Here is a 16,399-nt window from a genome sequence, read left to right as displayed (position 1 = left end):
CTCCCAACCATAGATGAGCTACAAACAGACATCTCATGCAACCATCACCCCTAAGCCAGATTACAACGTTTGAGAAGACTACTTGGGGACCAAACCAATATGCCAATTGAACAAGGATTCCAGAGGTCCAAACTACCATCCTTAAAGCATAAGAAGACTCGGTATAGGCTAGTCAAGGGAATCCAGAGGTCTGCTAGCTCCACCCGCCAGCTAATGAGGGAATCTAGATTTTGCAGTCTAGAAACTCATATCAGAAAACTCTATTACTCTACCGATGGTCAGGTATATTTCAACGGTTTCTAATAACGTAGTCTTAGGCACAACTCCAATTACTATATATTTCTTCTCTCCACTCTTGAAAACCATAACAGTTAAACGCTCTACATGCCATATTCAGTGGCAATGTTAGGACTTTCATTAGTGTTAAGTTTCAAGCACATGATCTTACTAACATATTTCTTTGCCATTTCATCTATTAGAGGTGCATTAATCCAACAAGGTCCACACCATGGAGCCCAAAACTCTACAAGCAAGGGAATGTCACTCTCCAAGACCAACTTTTTCCAGGTTGAGGCATTGCCCTCCAGAGCTTGAGTTTCTATTTCCAAGGCTTTGCAACAACTCCTCTTGGATGTTCCTTCCTTGTCTAATGTAGAGATTTTTTTCATAGCCAGAGAAAGAAGTGGAATAGGATCTACGTCTGAATCCATTGCAAATGGGAAAACTGCCTTGGCCTCCAACACTTTTAGAATGTAATGGAGGGGTGGATGTACATGAGGATCAAGAAACCACCGTGATGAAATGATGAGAGGAAACACAATTTGCAGATGACATGGCCAATGGAAATGCAATCACCCTTTATGTAGTTATACATGTTTCTTCATCATTTTTATGATGTATCCTTAACACCATATCATGATCACCCTCTGTGTAGATGCCTAGTGTCTTCTGTCAACTGTGTTATGGGTCCTTCATAGTAATGTTATTCTCCCTCTCTTCTCTTGTTTCTTCCTTCCTGCTCACACTTTGTCTCCCCTGTTCACATTTTTCGTCTTCCTAGATGATATTCCATGGGTATCCCTTTCCCAATTTCCCCTATCCAAATTCTGCTTGCTGGTAGTTATTATCCAGTTTGGCGTAGATTCTTTGGACCAATCAAATGATGCCCATTTGTCCATCCTATTCCAAGCATTTGTGTTAGTTAGCCTTGTCATTACTAGTTAGTTTTGTATTTTCATGCCAAGCCTTGCAAGCCAATCATTGAAATTCCACCTACCCCCTTGCTTGCCATATTTTAGTCCTCGTCATTTAAGTAAGAATCCAAAATATACCCAAAGCAAAATCCTCCCCATCCCTGGAAGCAATTGTCCCTCTGACCCAGGCCCCCCCCCCCCCACACACACACACACATATATATATATATTCCAAAATATTTACAACATTTATAAAGGTGAAAGGTGACCGGGCTATCACATGAAGAGTGCATGAATTATACATATTGAGCCCATCTTGTGCTCCACACAGCTTCCACGAGGAGTCGTTAGCCACCTCTGAAGCCAAAGAAATAGTGTATGCTAAACTTTATCCATTTATGGACTAGAAGTTTTAAGTATTTTGAAGATCTTCATTCATGCATCTAGACATGTCCTCTTATGTAATAGCCCGACCACTTTCACCATTGTAAGTGTGTAATATTCAAAGAGGAAACATAGGCACATGAGCTTAGGTAAAAGGGACAAGAGATTCTAGGGTTGAGGTGGATGTTTGTTTTGGACCAATGATAAGCAAGGGGCAGGTGGAATTAAAGGGATGAATTGCAAAAATTGGCAAGCAAACAAGGCTAACTAAAAAAAAAAATCCAGAATAGGCTAGACAGTTGGACGCCATTTGATTGGCCCACAAATTCTTGGCTAGATTGGAAAAATGAAAACTACAAGATTGGCTGAAGAGATATTTTTTTTGGGGGGAAAGAGGCATCACTTGCTAGAGGAAAGGGGACAACAAGTTCAAACATTGTAAAAAGGAGGGAGCTTTGTCTAAAGGGGGTACATTGTAAATGAAGGAGCTATGTCTAAGGAATGGTACATTGTCCAAAGTTGGGGCTTTGTTCATCATATGTGAAATCTAGAAAAATCATCCTATTTTGGTCCTTAGAACAGCCCCCTTACGCCCTAGATTCTGGCTTGCAGGTGGCAACCACATAAGTGAGGTCTATTTGCAGTCTACCAAATGTTGGGAGGAGATTTCTCATCTCTGACTCAATGGTCGGTGGTTTATTAAGATAAGTATTCCTTTCATGTTAGGCATTACCATGGTTCATGAAATATTATGCTACATAGGATTAAAATGTGTAATGTGTATTTTGTACGGTGTAATGAACTATGTGTATGTGAGCCAGGAGAAAATCTAGTTATGGATCCTGCTATAAAGATTTAACAACGTATAGTGTATCGCCTATGTTGTGTATGGCATGTATATTTTTGTATACCAAGTGATGGGGCAGATATGTAATAAAATTACATATAATATGTTGAGGTATCAACACTACAGTACAAAAATCCTACCTTCGGAATAAGAATGGGGCTCTACTCTGAGTATCTCCAGTTCAATAGAGACAATTGTTAGCAATTTTGGTTTGTAATGCTTGTGCTATTCATTCTACAATTAACATTTTTGGGATTTTTTTTCTCAATCCTTGAGTAAACTTGTTGTTGATTGTATCTCCTAATTTTTTGCTAGTATCCCCACCATGCCACAAGCTATGCATCATGTTATCACCCTTGGTAGGTGTTTTTGCTTTGTGTTCTAGTGCTATTTGGGTGTTTGTACTATGCCCATAGACCATTGTCAACGTTCTTACACTACATGGCGTTTTCCTTCAATGTTGAACATGCAATCAAGCTCACAAATTAATTCCTCATAACCTTCAAACTTAGAAAGGTCAACAACGTTTCCAAGAGTTATTCCCTTCTTATGCACCTTAGTATAGATCTTGGTGGGGTTTTCATGTTGTTTGACTTGTTTTGTTTTCAATAACTTTTGCAAGGATTTCTCCTAATCACAACATTATGTTGGTGGCTCATATTCGATTGCCTTTGGTGGATTTGAAACATGGTCAACAATTTGCATGTCCTTTGATATCAGGGCATTACACAACTGCAAATCCTCCATGGTAACAAATATTATGGTTGTGTTTTGGGTCATTATATCTGGTGTAACATTACCAATTAAAGGAAAATCAAACAACTTGTAATTACTGACAAAATCTACTCTCTCTTTTTTTGGAAATTCCTAAGTAAGGGTGCCAGAATGTGTTTTTCCAACTATAATTCCATTCCCAAGTTTGGTTCTTTTGAACCCTATATCTCAGGAGGTATATACACAAACCAGCTTCCAAGAGACTCTCCCACTACAAGGTTTAAACAACTTGGATATCCACTCATCCTGACATATATTAGAGATCCACACTGCCTCTAGAATGAGATGGGAGAAGTAACTGACTCTTTCATCATGCTGCTGGAAAAAGGAATTGGCCATGCATTTGATATCTGTAGTTTTATTATCGATGCATCCAATGCTCTAGGCTTGTGATCTTGAAACATTTCGTGGGAATATTAATATCATCTCATTGCTACTTTTCTTTGCATAATTTTTCAGTATACTTTGCCTCTTTTGTTTGAGAGTCTTACCATGAAGAGTACTATAGCTATTTGGATGATATTTACCTATTCCTCATTCTCGTTATGAAACCAACTCACAAAAAGATAGAAAATATAGATGAACTCCTTAGAAATAAGCCTCTTCAAGGGGGCAACCTCCTTTACATCACACAAATGAACAATTCTTGTATGATACAAATGACAAGACCTCCTTTCTATATATAGGAGTCTAAGGGATCATAATATAATCAGATCCGACATAACAATAATAATGTAAGGGCACAATAATAACAATAGTGGCTCCTATGGGGCACAATAATAACAATATGGGGACTACATGGGCACAATAAGGGGTTACACTAGTAGTATAGGGACCTAACATGCCCCTCTCCTTCAAAAAGTGTTATCTTCAATGCTTGAGTAGTTCTTGATGCTTCTGTATAAAATTCTTTTCCTACCATATGGAATCTTCAGCGGGAAAGTTTTTCCACTTGATCAAATACTCTGAGATTGATAGATTTCGTAGTTTTCGGGTCTTGATTCTGTGACTGGTCCAAGTTCCAATATGATCTTTCCTTCCTCGTCAAGTTTTGCCAATATTGTCTGAATTGGGATCTTTTGCAACTTTTGAATGAGTGGCCACACTTCTTCGTTCTTGTTCCATTCATCCCTTTCTTTGTTTATCCAATCTGATTGGATAATAGAAATAGCACAAAACAATGCTTCCACATCCTCATCCTTTCTTGAGAGTGCATATGCAACAACATTTTTCTTCCCTTTTTTTAAGATGATTTCGAAGTCATAACCCAACATACATGTGACCAATTTTTTTTGTTCTTCTAAAGAAAATATTTGTTTTAAAAAGTATTTAAGACTATCATGATCCATTTTTACCTTAAAGTGTCTTCTCATTAGGTAAGGTCGCCATTTCTTAAGTGCATGTAGTATTGCCAACATTTCCTTCTCATAAATAGTTTGCTTGATATGTAGCCGTAAAAATACCCAATCACCTACATTCAAACTTCTTCTACTGCGATGTTGATTTGCCTATTGTTTCATTTGATTCTGCACCAAAGTGACATTATCCTTTAAAAGTTGTAGAACTCTTTGTTGATGCTCGATGTGATCTTTCACTTCTTGAATCTTTTTCTTTTTGATATTTCCTTCTATCTTGAGAGTTTGAGTGGTAATTTCTTCCAATGCATTACAAGAAATGGTCGGATTCATTTCTTGATGCTCGATGTGATCTTTCACTTCTTGAACATTTTTCTTCTTGATATGTCCTTCTATCTTGATAGTTTGAGGAGTGGTTATTCTGGCCAATGCATTACAAGATATGGTCGGATTCATTTATTATTTCTCGATGTGATCTTTCACTTCTTGAACCTTTTTCTTCTTGATATGTCCTATCTTGAGAGTTTGAGGAGTGGTAATTCTTGCCAAATTTTTACAAGATATGGTCGAATTCATTTCTTCTTTCTCTCGAGTTGGTTCCTGGTGTATATCCTCTTCTTTTGATGTTTCTTGATCATTTTCTTCCTCCTCTTCACAATCAATGTAAAATAATTTCTTCTCAGCACACTTATGACCTTTAATGTATTTGTTATCACAATTGTAACAAAGTATTTTTGCTCTTTTTTCTTCCAATTATTGTGGTGTCACCCTTGTAGGTTGTGGAAGGCTAGAAAGAACACTTCCATGTTTATAGTTGTGAGGGGTAGAATTCCTTGTTGCCATAATTTTGCTTTCCACTTTTTTTTCCAACCTGAATGCCTTCTCCAATGAATCAGGTTCCCAAAGACGAACGTCACGTTGAATGTTATCCTTTAAAGCCCCTATGGAGACATCAATCCTCTGCTTCTCTGGAATATCATTTTCCCTTATATTCAATTTTTGAAAGTCCTCAATGTGCTTTGCCATTGAACACTTTTGTTTGATATTTATCAATTGGCTAAAGAATGTGTTTCTCTTCATATTCTCATAATGTGCTATCATTTCCTCTGTGAAAGTTGACCACGTGACAAGTGGTTTACAAGAACAAAGCCCTTTATACCATAAAAATTGATTCGGTTCTAAATAATTAGACGCAATACATACCTTTTGTAACAATGGTACATCATGTAGATCAAAATATTTCTCCATCTGTAGTATCCAATTCACCAGATCTTTGCCATCAAACTTCCTCATCTCGTTTTTTCTTGATTTTAAGATCTCGATCTTGAAACGACTGTAACTATGAAATTTTGGATCTTCCAGTTCTGAAATCGCAACCTGTAGTAGCCCTATACGTCCTCTTTCCAATGCCACCATCTTGATTGAAATTGGATTCTCCAAGAAAGAGTTATTCACAATCTCCCAAGATGACCTGATTATATACCTTTTCAGAATAGCGAAGTTGTATGAAGTACCACATGTCACAGCTGAGACCTTCAGATCTAAAAAATATACAAAGAAAACTATGGTTCATCCTATTTATGTAACTTCTTACGAAATTTCAATCTGATGCTCAGAGATAAAGTTATGATGATTTTCCCAAGGTCACTTGTTTAAAATGTAATTCTAGAGTTTGCAAAAACCCTAACTTCCTCAGATCATATATCCAAAAATGTAGCGAGAAACGATCTTAAATTTAGACCCAAGGTTTAGACCACTTTCTTCTCAACTGGGTTTTACTTTTACGTTCTGAAACTTCGTAGTGAAAATGTTATAGCGAAAATTCCACGATGACTGGTTTTAGATGAAATTTTGGAGCTTGCAAAAACCCTAACTTCTTCAGATCATATATCTGAAAATATAGCGATACAAGATTTTAAATTCATACCCGAGATTCAGCACGGTTTTGTATCAAATGAGATTTTTTGTTAGCTTCTGAAACTTCACAGAAAAAAGTCATAGCAAAAATTCCACAATGACCTATTTGGAGCAACGAAACCCTAGAATCCAAAGTTCTCATACCAAATGTTATGAAACCAGCTCACAAAAAGATAGAAAAGATAGATGAACACTTTAGAAATAATCCTCTTTGAGGGGGAAACCTCCTTTACATTACACAAAAGAACAATTCTTGGATGATACAAATGACAAGACCTCCTTTCTATATATAGGAGTCTAAGGGGTCATAATATAATCAGAGCCGACATAATAATAATAATGTAAGGGCACAATAATAACAACAATGACTTCTATGGGGCACAATAATAACAATATGGGAACTACATGGGCACAATAAGGGGGTTGTACTAATACCAATAAGGGGTTACACTAGTGGTATAGGGACCTAACACTCCTTTTGAGAGGTCTTGGTCACAACATTTTCATATTCAATTAAGGGATTTGAAATTCCATTGCCCTAAGCTAAGTATTCTTCCTCAACGATTTTAAGGATGGAAATTTCAGTAGCTCTCAAAATTGTACTATGATGTTCATCACTCACTTGAATAGGGTCATCTATAAAACTGTCCCGTGTAACCCATAGGTATACCGACCATAATCTTGGAACAAAATTGTTAACATTATTGGAGGAATTTTTATCCTTGTCACATGCTTTTGAGCCTATGGAGATTCCTCTATCCACGAAAGGGTTTATTTTTTTCCATAATCAAAGGTTTCTCACAGAATTGAATATCTTCTTCAAAGATAGATTTTGAGCCATAAATCTGACTAATCTTTAAATCTGGGCCACTCCTTCCATCATAAGATGGATCTCTTAGGTAAACTATCAAATTCAACCATCTAGGTCTCTTTGCCTCTTTTGTAAGTCTATGGATGTAAAATAGGGTTGACAGTGGTCCCACCATATTTATTTTCAAGGATATCCAAGTTACTATAAAACTCATTCTCTGTGAGAGATTTTTTTATCAAGAGTGTCCCATTTGACACCTATCCAAAATAAGGAGTAACTTGTTTGGTATGCAATAAATTTTACCATTCAAGTTAGAATCATCATCAACTAGAGGACAATCAAAATATAGCAAGTATAAGCTATGCCCATTCATGTAACCACCTGTTGAAGCCCCGAAAATAGGGTCTACAACAAGGGGGATACCCACCCGGTCCGGACCTTGGTTAGCATCTCCTTTTCCCTTTGGTATAGTGGGTCCGACTGGGGATATGGGACCAGTTTGCCAATTTATGTGTGTGTGTGTGTGAAGAATTGATATTTCCCTTCTAAAAGTTCCTAAGTGAGATGCTCTAATTCTAACTCTAATCTAATAGCATGTAAATTGTATTCTAATAAGCAAAAACATCTAAGTCTACACTAACCCAGGGAGTAATTATTCTGTTATGCGATCTAAAATGATTTCAGATAACAATTGGTAATAAAGATCATTCAACTATTATGAGAAAAGAACTCAATAACGATAAACCACTTCGTATAAAAAGTTAGACGAAACAGTTGTGAAAGGCATATTGCATAATAAGCTATTCATGCATTAAGCATAAATAAATAGCTATCACCGTACAAAAGTGCCAAATGATAACTCAAGCATTCGCACATCAATATATAAACAACTGAACTTGAATATCACTTTTGATGCAAAGGCAGAAATAGTTAAGAGATAGAAGTACCATTTATAACTAGTCCTACTCATGAGCTTCAAGCGATAATGATTTATCTCTTCGTAATCCAATATCCACTAAGAGTACAGAAGTGCAACATCAGTAGCAGATATTAAATATAGATGTCAATAAATCCTGTTCCATTCATTCATCAAAACCTCCTCAGAGGGTACAAAAGTGCATGTTCTGGGGATCAGTTTTTGACAAATTTCAGGAATCTTCTCTAAATGCATGATAAGGGTTTAAATACTACTAACTAAATCTAAAAATAACTTATTACAAAAATGTAGGATGCGGTTTAAATGACCGTCCTCATTTTGGGCAAAAATAAAACAAAATTTAAAACTAAAACTAAATCTAAAACTAAAATTACTAACTATTTCTGTATCTGCTCCTTGAAGTCACACGCATTCAGCATATGTTTGAGAAGAGTTGGCTGGCCGACTTCCGATTTTACCTGTGCTGTGAAAACAGAATCGGCAAGAGCTGGCGCCATCTTCTCGGTAGAATTGATGATACACTTGAGAGTCATCCACTGGCTGTGTGGCTTTACCAAGTATGCCTAGTAAGAATCCCAATTCAACTTGGTTAACCTTTGGATTGATTCTGCCTTTTCTTGAGCCTTTTGTCTCCAATCTGTTTGTAGTTTTTGTGCATATATACATACTATTTTGAAGATATTTCTGACAAATACCACTGTTTTTAGGATTTAAGTTTTACTTCTTTACCTCTAGCGTTCTTTTTTACAAATTTCTGGGCTTACAGGTGACTGAGCACTCAAAAGCTTTCCTTTTCAAGAAGTTTTGCCTAGCAATGCGTGATTACGCTAATCGCGCATCGGAAACTGCCTCCGTTTCTTGATCCAGGCTTCCTTGGTGCGTTTTTCACCCTTTGCGCGTTTTCTTTTAGCGGATATAAAGCTCAAATTTTTGTGAAAATAACGAATTCGTAAGCTCTTGACCCTGAGTCTTAAACTGTCTATCTCTGATATCCGTGTTGTCCAGTATCCATTTAACCAGGTCTGTGTATGGGAGAATTTTGGGCCTTGCCGCTATTCGGTGTAAGAATGAACAAGCCAGCTCTGTAATGGATGCCTCAGAAGAACTATGTGAGCCTACAGTAGCCTCAACCTCCATTACTCTCGGATTCTCTTCCTCAAGTAGATTATACATGCCTTCCCAAGTAGCAATACTAGCATCCCTGTCACAGGCAGTGTCTGTATACAAAGGCGCCATTTCCTTCTCTTTAGAGCTCGGGGCTTTGCCTTTCTTTCCCATGATATCTTCCGTACTGCTTCGTATATTTCTCTGCTCTTCGTTCCTGAAATTTACAAGTGAAGTGAGAATAATGATATGGAAAAGGTGACGGGAAAGTCTTAAATGCTGCAGACGTATAAAATATACCACCTTATGTGAAATGACTTTTCGATAAGCATGAAACCATATTCCATTAATAACTGGCAACTAACTTATTAATTAGCATTAAAGCGCATAACCAGGTGTCGGTTTATGGAAAATACTTCTTTTTGGACAACGAGCACAGAATATCTACGATGAAGCGATTTTGTGATTTGCTTCGCAATATCGCAGATCGCAACATCGCAGAATCACAACATTGCGAGGTTTCTAGCTCACTATATCGCATTATCGCATTATCGCTTTGCTGCTCTATCCCTTAATCGCAATATCGCAATATCTCAGGAACATGACATATGACAATTTTCGTTAATCTGTTTTCTTCGAAATGCGATTTGCTATATGTGCCATCGCATATCGGCAGTTTAAAGTTTTTCAACGTAAGCGGTCTTTGATGCATGCAATGCGATATATGTTTGTAGTCCTGTATCGCGATCTCGCAGTCTTAGAATTCGGCTTACAAGGAGGTATCCTATTATCCTTTTGAAATGCAATATTTCCTAAGGAATAATTCTACTTTATCATAAAACTTGAGCGTTTTTAGATTTTTCAAGGGTATTTTCTTAAGTTTATGATGGTAAGTTTTATTAAAAAGGAAATACAATCACTAATTGATTTTTTTAAATTTTTGACTAAGGGTCCCCACTTATTTAGTATTAGTAATAACACCAAATAAGAAGGGGGGTTGTTGCTGGCCACAACAATTGGCGATTCACTTGGAAGAACCAGTTATCTCTGCTTTTCTTTTGAATTTTCTAAACTTCCAAAACAGAAAATTTTCCAGAAAATTAAACTTTATTATAGAAAGACAAAGTACATCATCCTTTTACCTATCAATGATATTTTGTTTCTTCTATTTTTCAACTTTGATTATTTACTCCCTTAAGCTAGTCCTTGTATCTACATCAGTCATTACTTGGTTTATAAAGATAAAAACAAAGCCTTCTTTGTAAATCAGTTTTGAATATGCTCATTTATCGTAGGTAGAGCCTCTGCTGCCAGCAGGCGTTTATAGCCTCGACAGGGTTACCTGTTACCCAGCAATGATCCTGTATCCCACTTAGAGAAATTTACAAATTTCAAAGAGAAATCCATATACACACTTATTGATTTCATTTTCTTTTCTTTTTACCCTTAAAGAACAATATCTTGGTTTGATAGCCAATTTATGACACAGTCATTCACTGATTTATAGATTTGTTGAACAAGCTGGCTCGTGATGAGACCCCTTGTCTTTTGATTGCAACAATCTTAAGTCATTGCCCTGTTGTGGTATGCAGTATTGGCAAAGTTAGCAAGCTATAATATCTATGATCATGATAAATCGGCTCGTGATGAGACGTCTTACTCTTTAAGTTAAAGTGTATCTTTGGATCATTCTTTGAACATTGTAGTTTTCTAGGTGGGGAGGAAGTCATTGTTTGCTTAAGATAGCTCTGGACGACAATAGTAGAGTTTTTGGAAAGAGCTTTTCTACAGAGAATCTTCATTTTTGTTATTGATACCTTTCATTGGACTGATACAAAACAATTTCCCACTAAAAGTTGTTTTTTTATCAAAATTTACAAAGTCGAAACTAGTATCATTTCTAGGCCTAGAGCCTTTAACTGTATCTTTCAATACTAACGATCAATTTTATGAAAGAATTCTATTTATACAAGTGAAAAAAAAAAAAACAAAATGTAAAAGATAATTTGTGCCTTTTTCATAAATCTCAAATGTAACCATTTACAACCGGTTTTATTAGGAAACTTAAACAACTACTCTACAAAATAGAAGAATGGTCTCCTTTGGAAAATATTTTTTGAGGATTTGTCTGTTAACAGGTAAAGAATCTCTTTTTCCTGTTAAATCCTGTAACATAAAAGTAGACGGACCTATGAATTCTACGATTTGAAAAGGGCCAAGCCACATTCTTTGAAATTTTGTATGTTTCCCTTTTTCCTCATGAGCCTTGTCCCATTTTAAAACTAGATCTCCCATCTGAAAATCTTTTCTAGATATCATGTTTGAATCAAAAGAAGCCTTCACTAATGCTTGGTGATGAGCATGAGTTATTTTAGCCTATTCTCGTTGTTCTTCTAACTTAATTATTTCCAACTACCTTAGTTGTAAGGAGGAAGTTGGTGCTTCATTGATATATTGAACTAAGGCTAAAGAGGGAATTGCCAAATGAGTTGGAAGAACTACTTCTTTCCCATAAACTAAATTGAAGGGGGAAGTGCCGATGGAGGCTTTCTGCATTATCCGGTCTGCCCATAAAGCATATATTAAAGACTTGTGCCAATTTTTATGATTTTGGTCAATGGTTCACTTAATAATTCTGATTAAGTTCTTATTTGTAGATTCAGCTAATCCATTCCCCTGTGGGTAATAATTGGCAGAGTATTTAAGCTTGAAACCCATTTTGAGTGCAAATTCAGTCATTGCATTACCAGAAAAATATGATGCATTATCAAACATTAAAGCAGAAGGCAACCCAAACCTAGTGATGATGAACTGATCTATGAATTCGATGATATTTTCAGCATTAGCCGTCTTGAGTGGAACTGCTTCTACCCATTTAGTAAAGTAATCTGTTGTTGTAAGAATATATCTATGCTATTTAGAAGAGAGAGGAATGATCTCACCTATTACGTCCAAACCCCATTGATCGAAAGGCTGCTCAATGTTAATTGCTTGTAGTGGCAAGGATGGTTTCTTTTGTCTCCCAGCAACGGTTTGACAGACTTAACATTTCCTCACGTAGTTATGTGAGTCTTTGAATAATGTGGGCCAGTAATAGTTTGCACGTAAGATTTTATGAGCAGTAGCGTCTCCAGCATAGTGTCTGCCTGCTAGCCCATCGTGGAGTTCCTACAAGACTTTTTCAGCTTCAGGTTTCTCAAGACATCTAAGGAGAACAGAATCATAATTTATTCTAAAAAGAACATCATTTACGAGCTGATATTGTTTGGCTTTCAACCTTAGAGCTCTTTTCTTGGTATGATCAAGGTTTGAAGGAGCGTATCCATTCTTTAGATAATAAATTATATCAGCGTATAATGACTCAGCATCATTTAGGCTTACCTTGTACATTTGTATCTCTGCAGATGGAATTTTGGATATAAGCGATGCTCCAGCCAGCATTTTGCAAAAGCCTTGACCTTTTACAATACTTGCTGGTTTGATTTCTACATCATATTCCTATAAGGAAGTAACCCAATTGGCTCTTTTCTCACCCACATCCTTCTGTACTATAATATTTCTTACCGCTGGAAACAATACTATGATTTTTGTATGTGTTTTGAGTAAAAAAGGTCTGAAATACTTAATTGCTTTGAAAATAACATAAGCTTGTTTCTCCACATCTGAATAATTCAACTCAACCACTTTGTAAATTGGAACTGAAAAAAGCAATTGCGGCTTCTGTCTTTCCTTGATTTGCTTGAGTGAGTATCGCAGCATATGATCTATCATAGGCAAATGTATATAAAATAAATGGATTGGAAAAATTTGGAGTTACTAAAGATGGATCATTGAAAATTTCTTGTTTGATCAGATTGAATGCCTCATGTTCATCTTGGCCCCATTTAAAGTTTGAGTTCTTTTTAATCATTGCTTGTAAAGGAGACACAATTCTTGAAAAATCAGGAACAAATCTTTTTACAAAGTTAATATAGCCAAGAAAAGATTGCATGGATTTCTTGTTGTGAGGTAGAGGAACTGCGGAAATCTCCTTGATTCTGTCAGGATCAATGTGAATTCCAGATTTTGACACTATGAATCCGAGAATTTTTCTTTCACTTAATGCGAAAAAGGATTTTTTCAGGTTAAGTGAAATTCCATACCTTTGACAACGTTGCAAGATTTGTTTTAAATATTTAAGATGATTGTCTCGTTTCTTGGTATATACAGTTATGTCATCCAAATATATTACCACTGATTTATTAAATAACCCTTTGAATGCGATGTTCATGGCTCTATGAAATGTGGCACCAGCGTTAATGAGACCAAATGGAATCTTTTGATATGCTTATGTGCCCCATTTAGTTTTGAATGTGGTTTTTAATTGATCATCGGGATGTACCAACACTTGACTGTATCCTGAGAATCCATCCAAGAACGACATAAATTCTGAGCCCGCGACTACCTGCAGTATTTGATCCATGGGAAGCAAAGGAAAATTATCTTTTTGGCAGGCTTTGTTAAGATTTTGAAAGTCAATGCAGATTCTAATGTCTCCGTTTTTGTTTCTAACAGGGACCATATTGGAAACCCATTTGGAATGTCGAACAGGAAAAATTATTTTGGCTTTCAATAACTTATTGAGTTCAGATTTGATCTGTTTTTCTAGATTGGGATGGATCTTTCTCAACTTTTGTTGGACAGGTTTTTCATCGTCTATAATTAGAACAGTATGTTGGATGATGGATGTGTTGTACATTTTGAGTTCATCATAATTCCAAGCAAAGACACTTTTGTATTGTCTCAAGAGACAAATATACGCTAATTTTTCTTCAGGAGCTAGACCAAGGCCTAGATTGATATTCTGTGGTTTGGTATTAGTTCCTAGATTTACTAATTCATAGTTCAAAGTTGAACTTTGGAGTTTTGAATTGGTAGATCTTTTAAACTGATCTTTCAAATCATAAAGATCTTCTAACTTGACTACAGACTTTGGTATAGCATTATTAGTGCTATCTTGTTGCAATCGTTGGTCATGTTGGTCTTCGTCAATTATTTGATTGGTATAGGATCCTTCAGATGTGAGGAAACTCATGATATCAGGATCGTCATTGAAAATCCTCCAATTGGTAATGTTATTAGGAATAGATGGTCTAAAAATTAATTCAATTGAAAATCGATCAAGGCTAAAATATTATGAAGGAATGAGCTTGGAAGCTACGTTGGCTAATAGGTTTGCACTAGCATTCTGGAATCTAGGAATTGATGAAATATTAAATGCTATAAAGTGTTCAGTCAAATCTTGAACTAAAGATTGGTATAACCCTTGGACTAAAGCCTCATATTTTGCGGTATTGTTGGTGCAATCAAATTCGAGTTTGCAAGTTAGCATAGTTTTATCTCCCTCTAGACTTATTAACACGCATCTTGCTCCTACTCCTTCGTTAGACTTAGAATCGTCAAAAAATAATTTCCAAAATAAAGATTTATTTATAGGAATATCTATAAAATTAATACATTTAGAACTATCTGTTTGAGAGAAATTTTCTAATTGAGATAAAACAAAATGTTCTAAGTAAGGTGAGGTATGAGCATTAAAATTTCCTAGGAAAGAATCTACTGAGTAGTTGCCAATGATGTTATTGTTGTATGCTACTGGTTCATTTTCTCCCTCCAGTTCTGTTACTATGTATTTTTGATGTCTTTCCTACTCAACTTTTATTTGATTTGGTTTACCATTGTAAGGGAGCCACATGTGCGACTAGTCAGTTGCAAAATATCCATGAAGTTTTTCTGACCAATCCCTGCTGAGAATTAAGCCATAAAATTCTGGAATATCGGCAACTAAAATGTTGATAACTTGACATACCTTTGGGTTGGATGACAGCCTTATGGTAACCTGATTTAATTCACCGATCACTTGAGATCGATCTAATTGGACTATGCGCACAATGGATTTTTGTGATTGAACGTTCAATTTTGCACATATTGACTTTGGTAAGATATTCGATTAAGCTCCAGAATCCACTAAGCAATTATGCAAATGTTTATTGAAAATTTCATAAGTAAGAAGAAATGTGGGAGTATGAGATCTTGATCTTCCTCCAATTAAGGCGATATCATTTGGATCAACTTTGTTGATCACATTAGTTGGAGGTATTCCCATGTCATGGGAAGCTTGAGAGATTATAGCGGCAGGTAAAGGTGCAACTGGTACAACATGTAATTCTTTTAAAAGTATCTTTTGCTGGTGTTTTAACTTTCTCAATTCATAAAAAGTGATATTGGCTCTAGTCTTTTTCATGTCTTCGATGATATTATACTCCATTTCATCCAAAACAATCAGCGTTTTAGATGGAGTTGATGAGTCTGTTTGGATTGGGCTGGTTTGAGCCACTTTAGGTGTCGTTTTATTGACTGCGGCTTTATCCTTCGTCATCGAGCTTGCACTCTTTGTCTTAGGTGTAGGTTGAGGAGGATCAAGTTGATTTCTACTGCGAGTATTGACCAGGGATGCCTCTTGATCCTCTTCATCTGGGAGGATGAAATCCCACATACCTCGTAACTCTACAACTTCTTCTTCATCAGTATGTTCTTCAGTAGCAATTTCCTCTTCTTCTTCTTTGGATTCAGCACTTGTAATAGCGTTAGGGGGTTTGGAATCGGTCGAAGGTTTCCTTTTAAAAGCTCTGTATGGCTTTTTAGAAGAAGTTTCTGCCATTTGTTTCTTAATTTCGACCATCTCGTTAGACATGGTCTTCAAAACGTTTTGCAATCCTTCTAAATCGAATGGATCTTTCGATTGTTTTTCCTTGGGATCTTCCTTGAAAGTAACCTTCTCGGATTTTCATTCTTATGTTGCGTTTTTCTTTTCTAAGGCCATAATACATTTCTCTACTACTATCACTTCTTTCATATTTTCGACTAAAGTTGTTTTGTTAGCCCTATCAACAAAGATTGCTATGTTTGATGGTAAAGTAGTGGTGTACCATTCACTTTGCACTTCTTTGCTAGGTTGGGAAGCAGTAGGAATTTTGTTTAAGATTTTATTGAATCATAAATTGAAATCTTTGATAGGTTCTTTTGACTCGGTCTTAA

At 36.1% G+C, this 16,399-nt stretch overlaps 1 pseudogene; it reads right to left on the bottom strand.

Annotated features, from left to right (window-relative positions):
- Nucleotides 1-237: 237 nt before the first annotated feature.
- LOC149259266 (thioredoxin M-type, chloroplastic pseudogene) lies at nucleotides 238-834 on the bottom strand (annotated as a pseudogene).
- Between the last annotated feature and the right edge of the window lie 15,565 nt (nucleotides 835-16,399).

Source organism: Pinus tabuliformis, chromosome 6, assembly GCF_031772625.1.
Source record: "Pinus tabuliformis cultivar Carrire ecotype Pingquan chromosome 6, CPIR1, whole genome shotgun sequence".
NCBI classification, from domain to species: domain Eukaryota; kingdom Viridiplantae; phylum Streptophyta; class Pinopsida; order Pinales; family Pinaceae; genus Pinus; species Pinus tabuliformis.
Note: the sequence above shows the minus strand (reverse complement) of the source record. Positions and strands in the feature narration are given on the sequence as shown.